The sequence below is a fragment of the Choloepus didactylus genome, chromosome 2 (assembly GCF_015220235.1).
Source record: "Choloepus didactylus isolate mChoDid1 chromosome 2, mChoDid1.pri, whole genome shotgun sequence".
NCBI classification, from domain to species: Eukaryota; Metazoa; Chordata; class Mammalia; order Pilosa; family Megalonychidae; genus Choloepus; species Choloepus didactylus.
In genome coordinates, this window is record NC_051308.1 from 202946369 (window position 1) to 202961657 (window position 15289).

A 15289-nucleotide genomic window follows, 5' to 3' on the forward strand; every position below is an offset into this window, starting at 1 on the left:
TAGCTCTTTGTCCATGGTTTCCTTTAGCTTTTTGGGCATATTTAAAATAGTTGATTTAAGTATTTGTCTAGTAATTAAAAGTCTATGCCTCCTCAGGGACAGTTTCTGCTAATTTATTAATTTATTCTGTTAATGGACCATAATTTCTTGTTTCTTTGCATGCCTCAATGTTTTGTTGAAAACTGGACATTTTGAATATTATAATGTAGTAATTCTGGAAATCAGATTCATCCCCCTTCTCAAGGTTTGGTTTTGTTGCTTGCTCTGGGATGTAGCTGGTGTTTTTTTTGTTGTTGTTCCATGACTTTTTAAAACTATTTTTGCAAAGTCTACATTCTTTGTCATGTATGGTCTCTAAAGTCTCTGTTCCTTTAGCTTGTGTTCACCTAGTGTTTTGACCAAGATTCCTTGAATGCCAGGAGCTGAGAGAGAGACAGAAGGAGAGGGAGAGAGAGAAAAGAAGAAGGAGGAGGAGGAGGAGGAGGAGGAAAGAAAAAAATCCGTCTCTAATCGTCTTTGTGGATTGTTCTAGTTTGCTAATGCTGCTGGAATGCAAAACACCAGAGATGGATTGGCTTTTATAAAGGGGGGTTTACTGGGTTACAAAGTTACAGTCTTAAGGTCATAAAGTGTCCAAGGTAACACATCAGAAATTGGGTACTTTCATTGGAGGATGGCCAATGGTGTCCAGAAAACCTCTGTTAGTGGGGAAGGCACATGGCTGGTGTCTGCTCCAAAGTTCTGGTTTCAAAATGGCTTTCTCCAAGGACATTCCTCTCTAGGCTGCAGTTCCTCAAAAATGTCACTCTTAGTTGTTCTTGGGGTGTTTGTCCTCTCTTAGCTTCTCTGGAGCAAGAGTCTGCTTTCAATGGCTGTCTTCAAACTGTCTCTTACCTGCATCTACTGTCTCAGCTTCTGCGCATTCTTCAGAGTGTCCCTCTTGGCTGTAGCAAGTTTGCTCCTTCTGTCTGAGCTTATATAGTGCTCCAGTAAACTAATCAAGGCCCATGCTGAATGGGTGGGGCCACACCTCCACAGAAACTATCCAATCAGAGTCATCAACCACAGTTGGGTGGGGCATATTATCATGGAAACACTCAAAGAATTACAATCTAATCAACACTGATACATCTGCCCACACAAGATTACATCAAAGATAATGATGTTTTGGGGGACATAATATATTCAGACCAGCACATGGATTGACTCCATGCTGGGCACTACAGTGCTTTCACAAGTAATTTATAAATCTGACCTAGTCTTCACTTCCTGCTTGTACTGGCATAGAGATAAGCCATAAATGGGTCTTGTCAAGTCATTTCTGAGCATGTATCCCACCCTGGGCATGTGTATGGCTTTCTAAATTCCCCATTAATAATGAGTGCTTTTGAATGCTTTAATTCTCCAAAGAAACTCCTTTCTCAGCTTTTCCTCCAGGCTTTTGTCACTCTGCTTCCCTGAACTGTAATCTTTTTTTTTTAAATTCATATATATTCACATATCATAGAGTCATCCATGGTGTACAACCAACTGTTCACAGTACCATCGTATTTGTATTAGTTAGGGTTCTCCTTGGAAACAGAATCAATGAGAGATGTCTCTGATTATCAAATTGTAAAAGTGACTCACGCAACTGCGGGAGCACATGAGTCCAAATTCTGCAGAGCCGTCAACAAGCTGTTAACTCCAAGGAAGACGTCTGACGAACTCCTCGGGAAACGAACCAACAACTTTGACGAACTCTTCAGGAAATGAACCGGCAACTTTGACAAACTCCTCAGGAAACGAACAGACAACTTTGATGAACTCCTCAGGAAAAGCTTCACTGAGCAGCTGAAGAAGAAGGTTCTCTAACCGTCTGGCTTATAAGCCTCCAACTGATCACCCAGACCAAATCCAGCCAATTGCATTCTCTCACTGTGGAAGCACGCCCCTTGATGAGTCATCAGTCAGCTGCAGTCAATTGACTGATGATCCGACAAACCAGCCCGTTGGTTTATTAACCAGCCTCAAATATCCTCACAGCAATTGTCAGGCCAGTGCCCGCTTGACCAGACAGGTAGGCCATCTAGCCAAGTTGACACATGAACCCAACCATCACAGTATTGTTGTGCATTCATCACCCCAATCTATTTTTTGAACATTTTCCTATACCAGAAAAAGTAAAAATAAGAATAAAAAATAAAAGTAAAAAAGAACACCCAAATCATCCCCCCCTCACCCTATTTTCTTTTAGTTTTTTGTCCCTATTTTTCTACTCATCCATCCATACACTGGATAAAGGGAGTGTGATCCATAAGGCTTTCACAATCACACTGTCACCCCTTGTAAGCTGCATTGCTGTACAATTGTCTTCAAGAGTCAAGGCTACCGGGTTGCAGTTTGATAGTTTCAGGTATTTACTTCTGGCTATTCCAATACATTAAAACCTAAAAAGGGCTATCTATATAGTGCATAAGAATGTCCACCAGAGTGACTTCTCAACTCCATTTGAAATCTCTCAGCCACTGAAACTTTATTGTGTTTCATTTTGCTTCCCCTTTTGGTCAAGAAGTTGTCTCAATCCCATGATATTGGGTCCAGATTCATCCTCAGGAGTCATATCCTGCATTGCCAGGGAGACTTACACTCCTGGGAGTCAGGTCCCACATAGTGGGGAGGGCAGTGGGTTCACCTGCCGAGCTGGGTTAGCTAGAGAGAGAGGGCCACATATGAGCAACAAAGAGATACTCAGGGGAAAAATCTTAGGCACAATTATAAGCAGGTTTAGCCTCTCCTTTGCAGTAATGAGCTTCATAAGGGCAGGCCCCAAGATAGAGGGCTCAGCATACCAAACTGCCAGTCCTTAATATTTGTGAGAACATCAGCAACAATCTGGGTGAGGAAATCCAACACCTCTGCATTTCTCCCCAGCTCCTCAGGGGGGCCCTGCATACATATTTTTATTTTCTGCCCAAATTACTTTGGGATGTGTTGCTATTTCACACTAACCTATACAAACCTATTTCACACTAACCTATACAAATGAACTGTAATCTTTTGCTCCAGGTGGCTGCAGGTTGGTTGTTTGCCTTACAATGTTGTTAAAGAATGCTCATCATTCTCCTGTATGCATTCCAAGTTAGGTGAAATAAAGACTAGTGCCTTGCCTGAGTCCTTCAGGTAGCCCCCAGACAGATAAGCAAACAAAATTCTTCAAACTAGAGCAATTCTTAGGGCAAAGTCAAAGAAAAATTAACAAAGTTTCCCCACCATTTTAAGTTCGCTTTTTCTTGATTCGATGCTTGCTTGGTTGCTGTAGACCTTTGACTGTTTTCCATAGTTCTGAAAAAGTTGATTTTGACAGTTTTGCTGGATTCTTTTTTATGTTTCTTGGAAGGATGGACCCTTGGAGATATCTACTCTGTTGTTTTCACTGATGTCACTCCTCCTTCCATCTTAGGTCCATGACATAGTCACATTTTTCTACTAGGACCCAGTGCAAGCTACAGGAGCTGTTTAAAAAAAAAAAAAAAAGAATGCTTGTCAATGGGAGAAAGTACAGCTTTGTTCCAAAATACTGAGGGTTTAAGCTATGATTATCCTGTTGTGACATCCCAGAAGCTTTATTTTATCCCTGTCTGCCACAGACACTATGAGCCTCGTTGCATCTGCTGGATCATATGACCCAAGAAGCAGACTAGCTTGCACGGCAATCTGGGTCTGCTTCCTTTTTTTGATCCAGTAAACTTCTGGATTACTTGGTCAGAGCAGTAAGCCCAAATGTGGTATATGTGCTTTCACAATCCAAGGAGATCCACCAGGTATTGTGCCTCTTAGTGGTAGAAAGTGCAGTATACAACTTGTCCTTCACCTTGGAGAATATATCTTTACATGCCTCAGACCACTGGACACCTGGAAATTTCATTAATGTAACAGTTCATTATTATTTTTTTAATTTAATAAATTTTATTGAAATAAATTCAATCTTACAGGAACAGTTGCAAAAACAGTACAAACCCCATACATAGAACTCCATCATACCCCGACCCCCCTCCCCTGATACACCGATCCACCACCTTTAACATCCTGTTTCTTTCTTTCCCTCCCTCTCTCCCTCCCTCCCTCCCTCCCTATCTATCATCCATCATCTATTGCTCTGTCCTCTGAACATATGAGAGCAAGCTGCACAGATCTTTGAACAAACAATATAATTCACATATACCTTTCCCATGGACAAGAACATTCTTTTATGCAATCTCATTAAGCGCAGCTAAGAAGTTCAAGAAATTCAACATTGATATAAAACTTAAATTCTATATATCCTTTTTTTTAACTTGTGTCCCATCTGTGTCCCTTTGAGTCTCCTGTCCTCCATCCTCAGATCCCATCCAGGGTCATCCTTGGCATTTAATTGTCATCTATTTAGATGTCTTTTTTTTTTTCAATTGTGGAAACATATATATAGCTTAAATCTTCCCATTCCACCCCCTCCCTAGCATTCCATTAGTGGGATTAATCACATTTAGAATGTTGCAATGCTATCACCTTTCCAACATCCATTTCTAGAAGTTTCCCTTCACCCCAAACAGAAACCCTACACTCATTTCTGAACTCCCCATTGCCCCTTCCCCCACTTCTCAGAACCCCTACTATACTTTTCATCTCTATGGTCATATTCTCTGATACTTTCTTTGTGTTTACCATGGGGCTTAAATTTAACATCTTAAATCTGTAACAATCCTGTTTTTCTTTGATACCAACTTAACTTCAATATGACACATAAACTATGTTCCTACACTCCATCATTCCCCCACCTTTATGTAGTTCTTGTCAAAAATTACATATTTTACATTGAGTCCAAAACCACTGATTTATCATTGCAGTTTATGTATTTTAGATCCTGTAGGAAGTAAACAGTGGAGTTATAAGTCAAAAATACAGTAGTATTGATATTTATATTTACCATGTGATCTTTACTGGAAATCTTTATTTCTTCATGTAGTTTCAGTCAATTGTTTAGTGAAGAAATCTTTATTTCTTCATGTAGTTTCAGTCAATTGTTTAGTGTCAACTCCCTTTAGCATTTCTCATAGGACTGATTACTGGTGATGAAGTTCCTCAGCTTTTGATTATCCAGGAATGTTTTCATCTCCCCCTCATTTTTATCCTCCAGGTGTTTGTGAATTCTCCAAGTCTCTGATGGTTATTGACTTCTATTTGTATGCCACTGTGGTCAGAGAATGTGCTTTGAACAAATTCATTTATTTCTTATTTTTTATTTTACTGAGGCTTGTTTTTATGTCCCAGCATATGGTCCATTCTGGAAAAAGAGCCATGATCACTAGAGAAAAATGTGTGTCCTGGTGACCTGGGATGTAATATTCTATATATGTCTGTTAAAATTCTTTATATCTCTCTCTCCTTTCTTTGTTTCTCTGTCAGTAGGGCTCCCTTTAGTACCTGAAGTAGGGCAGGTCTTTTATTAGCAAAATCTCTCAGCATTTGTTTGTCTGTGAAAAATTTAAGCTCTCCCTCAAATCTGAAGGAGAATTTTGATGGATAAAGTATTCTTGGTTGGAAATTTTTCTCTCTCAGAATTTTAAATATGTCATGCCACTGCCTCCATGGTGGCCGCTGAGTAGTCACTACTTAGTCTTATGTTGTTTTCTTTATATGTGGTGAATTTCTTTTCTCTTGCTGCTTTCAGAACTTGCTCCTTCTCTTCAGTATTTGACAGTCTGATCAGAATATGTCTCGGAGTGGGTTTATTTAGATTTATTCTATTTGGAGTTCACTGGGCATTTATGCTTTGTGTATTTATATTGCATAGAAGGTTTGGGGAGTTTTCCCCAACAATTTCTTTGAATACTCTTTCTAGACCTTTACCCTTCTCTTCCCCTTCTGGGACACCAATGAGTCTTAAATTTGGATGTTTTATTTACTCTATCATATCCCTGAGATCCATTTTGAATTTTTCAATTTTTTTCCCCATTCTTTCTTTTGTTCTTTCATTTTCTGTTCTGCCATCCTTGAGGAGGCTGAGTTGTTGTTCACCTTCCTCTAATCTTGTATTATGAGTACCCAGAGTCTTTTTAATTTGGCTTACAGAGTCTTTAATTTCCATAAGATCATCTATTTTTTTATTTACTCTTGCAATATCTTCTTCATGCTCTTCTAGGGTCTTCTTTATGTCTTTTATATCCTGTGACATGCTCTTCTTCATATCCTTTATATCCTGTGCCATGCTCTCGTTGCCTGTCTGTAGTTCTTTGATTAATTGTGCCAAGTACTGTGTGTCTTCTGATCTTTTGATTTGGGTGTTTGGGTTTGGGTTCTCCATATCATCTGGTTTTATCATGTGCTTTAAGATTTTCTGTTGTTTTTGGCCTTTTGGCATTTGCTTTACTTGATCTTTAATTTGTCAGAATTGCAGCTTGGTGGCGTACACTTTCTCTAACTAACCAGCAGATGGCGTCCGTGAGTCACCTATTCCCCTCAAGTCAGTTCTCCCCAACTTTGTCTTTGTGGTGTGTGGGGATCTGACTCTTGTGGGGTCCAACTAGTGCACTTAATTTGGGTGTGTTGTTGGTGCTGTCCGCCCTGAATGAGGGGCATGTGTCTGAGCGGTTAGGGAGGAAGGGCAGTTTTAATAATCAAACCTCCCAGGTGTTCCTGGAGATTTAAGGCTGTTCTCTGCCACTGACCCACAAGTCCTTGGTACTGGCATAGGTTCCCTGGGATTTCCGAGTGGTTCCCCCTTCCCTGCTGCGCTCTTCCAGGACCTCTGCTGAGGGAGGGGGGGCTGTGCCATGTCACAAGTGTGCGCTGGTCTCCAGGGAAGCCCTGGGATGCCAGGCTGTGCAGGGGCATTCCCAGCCCACTTCAAAGATGGTTGAATGGGATGCGTTAACTTCCCCCTTTCTGCACAGCTCCGCCCTCCCAGCTCCGGGACAATCAGCCGTGGGTGTATTAAAGGCCACTGTCCATGGTGAATATTGTGGCATGTGCACGGTGCTGCAGAAAGACTCCCTGTCACACTGGGTTTCTTGGCGCGGCTCTGTGCTTGGGGTTTGGCCCCGGGCAGGAGTGCCCCCACCCGCCGGGCAGATGGCTGCAAGTCGCACATTTTTTTTCCTTTTGGCTCCCCTTTGCTTCCCTGGGCCCAAGAGAATCAGCAGTGGGTGTGGGAATGGGTATCCTTCATGCCAGACACGGAGGTGTTAGCCCAGCCCGCTCCTGCCGTGCTTCACTGTGGGACTCTCCCCGTCTTATCTGCAGCTGCTCCCGGGTTTTTGTTTTTTTTTTTTCAAAGAACTAGTCCATCTCCAAATGCCAATCCACCGTTTCCCCACACTGCAGCATGGCCGAGGGACTTTCAGCCGACTCACTCACTCGTTTCAGAATGCAGACTCCTGGTTTCACCAAATGCACGGTCCCTGTAGATTTAGCAGACCTTGTCCGCTGGTGCTACTCTGGAAGTGGTGTTCTGGGTCACTTTCTGGTTTTTATCTAGCATTTTTCATGGAGGTATTTTTTTTGCCCTGTCTCACCTAGCTGCCATCTTAGGTTCCTCCTCCATTATTGTTTTTATTTTTATTTTTTTTAATGATATTTATTCCCATTCTTTGGCATGTGTGTCTTACAAAGGCATCTAGGGTATTTGCCATGCTACTCCTTGTTAATTAGGGCCAATCAGCAGGATGTTGTCAACATAGTGAACCAGCATGATGTCCCATGGAAAGGTGATATGATCAAAGTCTCTACAATCTAGATTATGATAGAGTTGGAGAGTCAACATAACCTTAAGGCAAGAAATTGATAGTGTACTTCTGTTTCTGCCTGTCTCTGTCAGGAGAAAGGACATTGTCTCTGGTTGTCTTTACTAACACACACAAACACACACACACATGCACACATAAGAGAGAAAGAGAGAGAGAGTGTAAGAGACAGAGAGGTATCCACCAAACCAATGGCTGCATACAAGCTACTGGAGCAAATGTTGAATCAAATATTGCTTAACAAACAGCAAAAAATGTTGATTTGTTCTAATAAAGTAAGCACATCTAGCATAGCAGCTGCATTTAGAGTCTCTATCTGATTAAGCTTATGATTTTCTACTTCATTCTTCAAGATCTATCCATCTTCTGAACAAACAAAAAAGATGGATTGAATGGCAATTTGATAGTAAGTCACCACCCCTGCATCTTTCAAGCTTTTGAGGATAGAATGTGCTATCAGTTTGATTTACTATTTTGATAGGGAGAGGCAGTTTTAGAGGCTTCCATTTGACTCTTCCTACCATAATAGCCATCATTCCTGGAATTAGGGATCCAATATGGAGTTCTGGTGTTGCTGAGAAAATCTCTTCTTAGTATGCATTTCAGAGCTTGAAAAATAACCACAGAGTGTGTTCAGGAACCCACAGAGCCTATTGATTAAGTTTACTGTGAGGTGTACCCTTGACCAGAGTCCACTGATCACCTGACTTCCAGAAGCTCCTACTATGACTGTAGATACCACTGTAGCACTTTGGATTCTCAAGCATTAGCATCAGTTCATAGATAATGTCCTTAATTCCTGAAAAGTTGGTATTTCCCTTTCCCCAGTGCAGTCACCCCAGTAAATGGCTGCATGTCCCTTTGGGGAAGACTAGGGAGAAAACTTCATGGTCTGCATTTTTAGAAGTTTAATAGGGTCCTCCCTCAAGGGGATCCAGCTTCCCCTTCATTTAAGGACACTTGACTGAGTACTGAATCTAGTGTGGTTACTTGAGTCAGGTCTCTGTTTACCAGACCTAGAATTTTTTTTGCTTATGCAAATCAAGAAAGACTTTAGTGGTCTGCCAATCTATTTTCAGTTCTAGGGACACCATTGCCAAATAGACAGTGTCAAAGATCTCTGCAGATTAAACCATTCTAATTACTGCTTTGGCCTGTTGCCCATTATGGTATAACCATGCCCACCTTTTCTCTGACAGTAAAGTGCTCTATTTGGCCTCTGCTACTCTGGGATCTTAAAGACCACACTGATTTCAGGGAGCCCATTTCAATGGTGGCATCGCTACTATCATTTCTGACTTGCATAGAATGGTCACCAGGAGCCTTTCAAAGATGCTGGTTCTCTCCTCACCAATGCATTTCTCAACTCCTGGGTAAAAGGAGTGTTCTCTATTTTTAGGAGACTGCTGCAAGTGGCCATTCTTCCCCTTCAAACCAGAAATAATATCCCTTGGCCCTCTTTAAACCACTTCAATCTGGCTTTCACCCCAATCATTCCAATTCTCTTACTAAGTTTACCAATTACCTCCATGCTCTAAATCCAAGGGACATTTCAACCTTTAGCAGCAATTAACAGTTTTTGTTCTTGGCATCCATGTTGCTGTTCTCTTTTGGAGTTCCTTGTACATCTCTGGCTGCTGCTTCTCTCTCTTAGGCCTGCTAGTCAACATCCAATTTAGGATTCCTTAGGACTGTTTCCTCAACTCCTGTCTTTTCTTGCTTCACTACCCTCTTTCCTTAGGTCATTTCATTTAATTTCATGAATCCAGTGAAGATATATATGCCTATTGTGCTCAAATGTATCTGCATGTGAGCATTTTCTTTTCAATTCTAGACATTTAAAATTGATCTCATCTCCCCCCACTCCAAATGTGCTTCTCCTTTATTGTTCTCCATCTTAGAAAATAGTATCAGCAGCCAGTGCTCAAGCCAAACAGCTAAGAGCTGTTCATGAATTCTCAAATTCCCTTACTCCCATATCAACTCCAATACCAAATCCTATTGATTCTGTCTCTAAATGCACCTACAGCCCATCCATTTTTTTCTGTTTACCTGGCGACATGGTAGTATTTATGACTATCGTCTATCTTCTGAATTATGACCACAGCCTCCTAATATAACTCCCCCTACTCATTTTTTGCCCCTCTCTAACCAGTTTCCACACAGAAGACAGAGTCATCTTTTGAAAATGTAAATGGGATTATGATCTCTCTTTCTGAAAACACTTCAGTGGCTCCCCATTGTTCTCAGGAAAGGATTGAAGCTCTCACCATTGACTTCAAGGTCCTGCGTGTTGGGCCCTATCTACTTTCTGGCATCACCTCATACTTCCCTCTCCTTCTCAGTCCTCTAACCGCACCAGCCTTATCCCATTTTCTTGTCTGTGCCATGTCTGCTCTAACCTCAGGTCTTTACTTGGGTTGTTCTCTCTTCCTAGAACATTCTTGACCCCCTTGTTACCTGGATAATTCCTATATGTCCTTTAAATGTCAGCTTAAATGTCACTTCTCAGTGAAAATTCCCTTGATGCCTTAGGATAGGTTAAGAACTCTTTTTAAGCACTCAATATTTTACTTTACAATAATTATATTTCTAATTATGTGTTCCATGTCTCATTTCCCACTCATTGTAAACACCTTGACAGCAGGGGCAGCACTAATAGCTAACAAAATGCCTATCATAATAGTAGGTGCTCAATTAATATGTACTTACAGATTATTTATGGATGAATAAGTGAAAATAAGGGTCAAATTGGATTTCATTTCAAACTGCTGAACAACTGTGACCCCACTTTATTTGTTGAATAATGTATACATTCCCCAGTGATTTGTGATACCTTCTTTTTCTTATATTACATTCTTAAATACTAACGAGTGTATTTCTGGGAAATTTCTTCAGTCTCCTTGATATGTCTAAATGTATTTATGCTGGCATCACTCTGCTTTTTAAAAAACAAACTTGTTATCTTGGAATAATTTTATGTTTACAGAAAAGTTATGAAGAGAGTACACAGAGTCCTTGAACATTCCCCACTCAGTTTCCCCGTTTTTCACATTTTACATTATTTCCATGGTACATTTGTCAAAACTGACATTAGTAATTGGTTGACTAACTATCAGACTTTATTTGGGTTTCACCAGATTTTCCATTAATGTCCTAATTCTGTCTCAGAATCTAATCCAGGGTACCACGTTGCATTTAGTTGTCACGTTTCCTCAGTCTTCTCTGGTCAGTGACAGTTGCTTAGTCTTTCCTTGTTTTTCATGACCTTGACATTTTTGAGGAATATTGGCCAGGTATCCTGTAGAATGTTGTGCCGGTTTGAATGTATTATGTCCCCCAGAAAAAGACATATTCTTTGATGCAATCTTGTGGGGCAGACAGAATAGTGGGGATTAAGTTGGAATGTTTGGATTAGGTTGTTTGCATGGAGATGTGCTCCACCCAGCTGTGGGAGGTGACTCTGGTGGGATACTCCCATGGAGGTGTGGCCCCACACATTCAGGGTGGGCCTTGATCAGTGGAGCCATATAAATGTGCTGGCTCAAGGAGAGGAAAAGGGAGTGCAGCTGGGAGTGATGTTTTGAAGAGAAGCAAGCTTGCTAGAGAGGAACGTCCTGGGAGAAAGGCATTTTGAAACCAGAACTTTGGAGCAGACGCCAGCCACGTGCCTTCCCAGCTAACAGAGGTTTTCCGGACGCCATTGGCCATCCTCCAGTGAAGGTACCCGATTACTGATGTGTTACCTTGGACACTTTATGGCCTTAAGACTGTAACTGTGTAACCAAATAAACCCCCCCTTTTTTTATAAAAGCCAATCCATCTCTGGTGTTTTGCATTCTTCAGCATTAGCAAACTAGAACAAATGTCCCCCAATCTGTTTGGTCTGATGTTTTTCTAATGATTTGGATGGGTTTATGGAGTCAGGGAAAGAATATCACATAGATGAAGTGCTGTTTTCATCAGGGGTAAAAGATTCCACATGACACCAGTGAGGATGTTAACTTTCATCACTTTGTTAAGGATGCCATTTCCCAGGTTTCTCTGCTATGCAGATATTAATTTTCCTTTTCTGTGCTCTATTCTTTAGTAGAAAATTTCTAAGTCTAGCCCACCCTAGGAGAGGAGAGGGTAATAATTAAGCTCCACTTCTTAAAGGAGGGAGTATCTATATGCCTTATTTGGAATTCTTTTGAAAGGAAAATTCATCCTTCTGTTTTAATTATAGTTTTACAACACACTTAACACTTTTGTGAGGGGCTCATCTACACTCATTCTTTTTTTAAAATTTGATTTTATATTCTTCACAAAAATATTTAAAATATCTTCATTTTATAATTAAAATATTCATTTGATGACTGATTGTAATTGCATTTAACAATATGTTAATTTGAGAAGGTCTGGCATCCAGGAGTATGGTATGTGTCTCTGTTTAGTCATCGTCTTTTATATCTTTAGGAATTATTATGTGCTGATGACTAAGCTCTGGGAGCATATAAACAGATAGAGGAAGAAGATCTGTTTTGTAGTCAGATACTACAGCCCTGTGGCTTGACAGTCAATCTCTAGAAAATTGAAATAATATCTGCTGTCCCAGGGAATAAACTTATCAGAGCTAAAAAGCTTGAAACTGTTATTGAATTTTGCCACATCAAAGTAAAATATGTAGAAAACTAGATTACAAAACCCAGAATAAGTTTTGGCAAAAAAGCAGATAAAAATCATGTGCTCCTTGAGGTCAGATACAGGTTTCATTTGTCTTTGTTTTCCCCACTGCCAGCACTCTCTGGCACACACAGGCACCCATTGAATGTCTGTTGAATAAACAGATAAATCAGGAAATGAATACGACATTAAACTCTTGACCACACCAAAGATGTGTTATGATCGTTATGATGATTCACCAGCTTTCCTGCAGATGATTTATTTTATTTGCTCATAGTATCTGAATGACTTGTTACTAGATTTTTTCATTAGTGTCAACAGCATTTCACATTCAAGTTGAAATGATGACAAAATCACTAAAAATGACATAAATTTAACAGCACTGAAAGTGTGCTTACTGTGAGCCCAACATATTGAAAAATAATTCTATAGAATATTGAGTTTAAAAGCCGAACATAAAATCACTTTATGCTGTGATTACAATGATGTAAACGAATCAGGCATAAATTGTGTATGTTGCTGAGCATCCATTCTCTCTTCTCCGAAGAGCACGGATGGGGTTCCCGAACTTCTGCAGCTGTTTATTGCTACCACGCTGGCAGGGCCTGGAACTTCTCAAGGTCACCCTGTGGAGCCTGAGGATAAAGCCAACACTTCGATAGGCAGAATAGAGTAGAGGAAAGAAACCTGGTATTTGGTGATTTAATTTGAGCTGCTGGGTCAAACCTCATGGAATCTAGGCTTGCACCTAGACTTTTCAGTGATTCCTTTAATGTTTAGTTATTTGCAGCTGAAGCAGTACTAGTATTACTGGATAGATATACAGGCCAGACCTGGAAGGGAACAGGGGAAAATGAACAGAGTTTTAATTTGTTGCAATGGTGGGATTGAGAGTAATTCTTTTCTTCCTTTGATTTCCACTAAGATTCTTTATGTGAATCATAACTGACAGGTTATGTGAATCACAACTGTCAACATTTCTAAATGCTGAAAAAAATCTCTAAAGACAAAGGATCTCAATAGGCATAGTATTGTAAATAATGTCTGTTGCATATTTATGATATAGTTGTTCACTCTAAATATTATAGCAGTTCTCTTCTGTATTAAACATCATCAAGGAGAGGCTTGATGTTAGACTACATTCTTTCAGAAAGGAAGCAAGGCCATTTAACAAGTGCTGTGCAGGGAATATACATCTAACTAGTAGTGTACTAAGAGGGCTTTTTAAATGTTAATAGAATAAAAGAAAACTATAAGAATGAAATCTGAGTTGATTGATTTTACCTGGTGTTAGTACACTGCAAGAACAGAATGAGACTGCACAATGAAGATTTCATACATTAACCGTGGCTTCACTTTCCTCTCAGATTCCTGCATCTCTGCCCCCTCCGCTCAGCCCCAATTCTCAGAAGTCAAGGACTGAACCTCGCTCTCTGGCATCCTCCTTTAAAAAGTTTAATTCAAGCCTTTCAGATGCCACTGCCCGCTGCTGCAATCCCCCGCCCGCAGCCATGGTCATCCCAGCCGTGTTCGTTGACATCGCTGTCGATGGCTGCGTCTCCTTTGAGCTGTTTGCAGAAAAAATCCCCAAGACAGCAGAAAATTTTCATGCTCTGAGCACTGGGGAGAAAGGATTTGGTTATAAGGGTTCTTGCTTTCACAGAATTATTCCTGGGTTTATGTGCCAGGATGGTGACTTCACACGCCATAACAGCACTGGTGGCAAGTCCGTCTTCTGGGATAAGTTTGATGATGAGAACTTCATCCGGAAGCACACAGGTCCTGGTGTCTTGTCCATGGCCAAGGCTGGACCAAACACAAATGGCTCCCACTTTTTCATCTGCACTGCTAAGACTGAATGGTTGCATGGCAAGCACATGGTCTTTTAGCAAGGTGAAAGAGGGCACAAATATTGTGGAAGCCATGGAGCACTTTGGGTCCAGGAATGGCAAGATCAGCAAGAAGATCACCATTTCCGACTATGCACCGGTCTAATAAATTTGATTTGTGCTTTGTCTTAACCACCAGACCATTCTTTCTGTAGCTCAGGAGAGTGTCCCACATCCCCTGGTCTGCTGTCAGTAACCTATCATCTTTGTGCTCTCACTGCAATTCTTGGAGTTCTACATTATCCTCCCCCTTCCAAGTCTAGCTGGATTGCAGAGTTAAGTTTATGATTATGAAATAAAAACTTAAACAACCAAAAAAAAAAAAGTGTCATGCAATTACAGTCCCTTACCTCTTTCAACTGTCAGAGAACTGCATGTGAAAGATTCTTTAGGTTTCTAATTAGTCAGGAGAAGGAGAATGCAATACAGAAGACTCCAGAGACAGAGAGAGGAGTGAACGGTGTCAAGAACCTCTGTAAGTAGAAACACTTAAAGTGAAGGGACTAAGAGATCTAAAAAATGACAAAAATACTTTATTCAAGTGTCCACAATGACTAAAGAGTTTATAAAGGCAACATAAACATTTTTGAAGTGTTACTAGGTTTTGTTAACACTGTCCTCAACACTGTAGAAAAACTAAATTCAACCAAGAGATGTAACCTTAGGACTGAAGAAAGGACAATACCTTGTAATTTAAATTTCTCACTTTTTATGTGGATATCAGCCAAGGTACTTTTTGGGTGTGTAGGGAGCTGAGCCACTTCACCCCTTCTAAGGGCTGCGTGTCCGACTTGCTTCATGGCACTTCATTGAGTTTGACCCAGCCTGGTTTGATTCCAGCACCAAAGCCTCTCTCACTTTTCAATGAATCAACATTTCTATTAATATTCATATTTAAAATTCTCAAATATTTAGACTCTGTGAGAAATCCACACAGCAAAATCTTGTACTCTATTCAAACTTAAACTTGACTAA

The 15289-nt window shown here is 40.5% G+C and overlaps 1 pseudogene; it reads left to right on the forward strand.

Annotated features, from left to right (window-relative positions):
• The first annotated feature begins 13936 nt into the window (after nucleotides 1-13936).
• Nucleotides 13937-14420, forward strand: LOC119519434 (annotated as a pseudogene).
• Nucleotides 14421-15289: the final 869 nt, after the last annotated feature.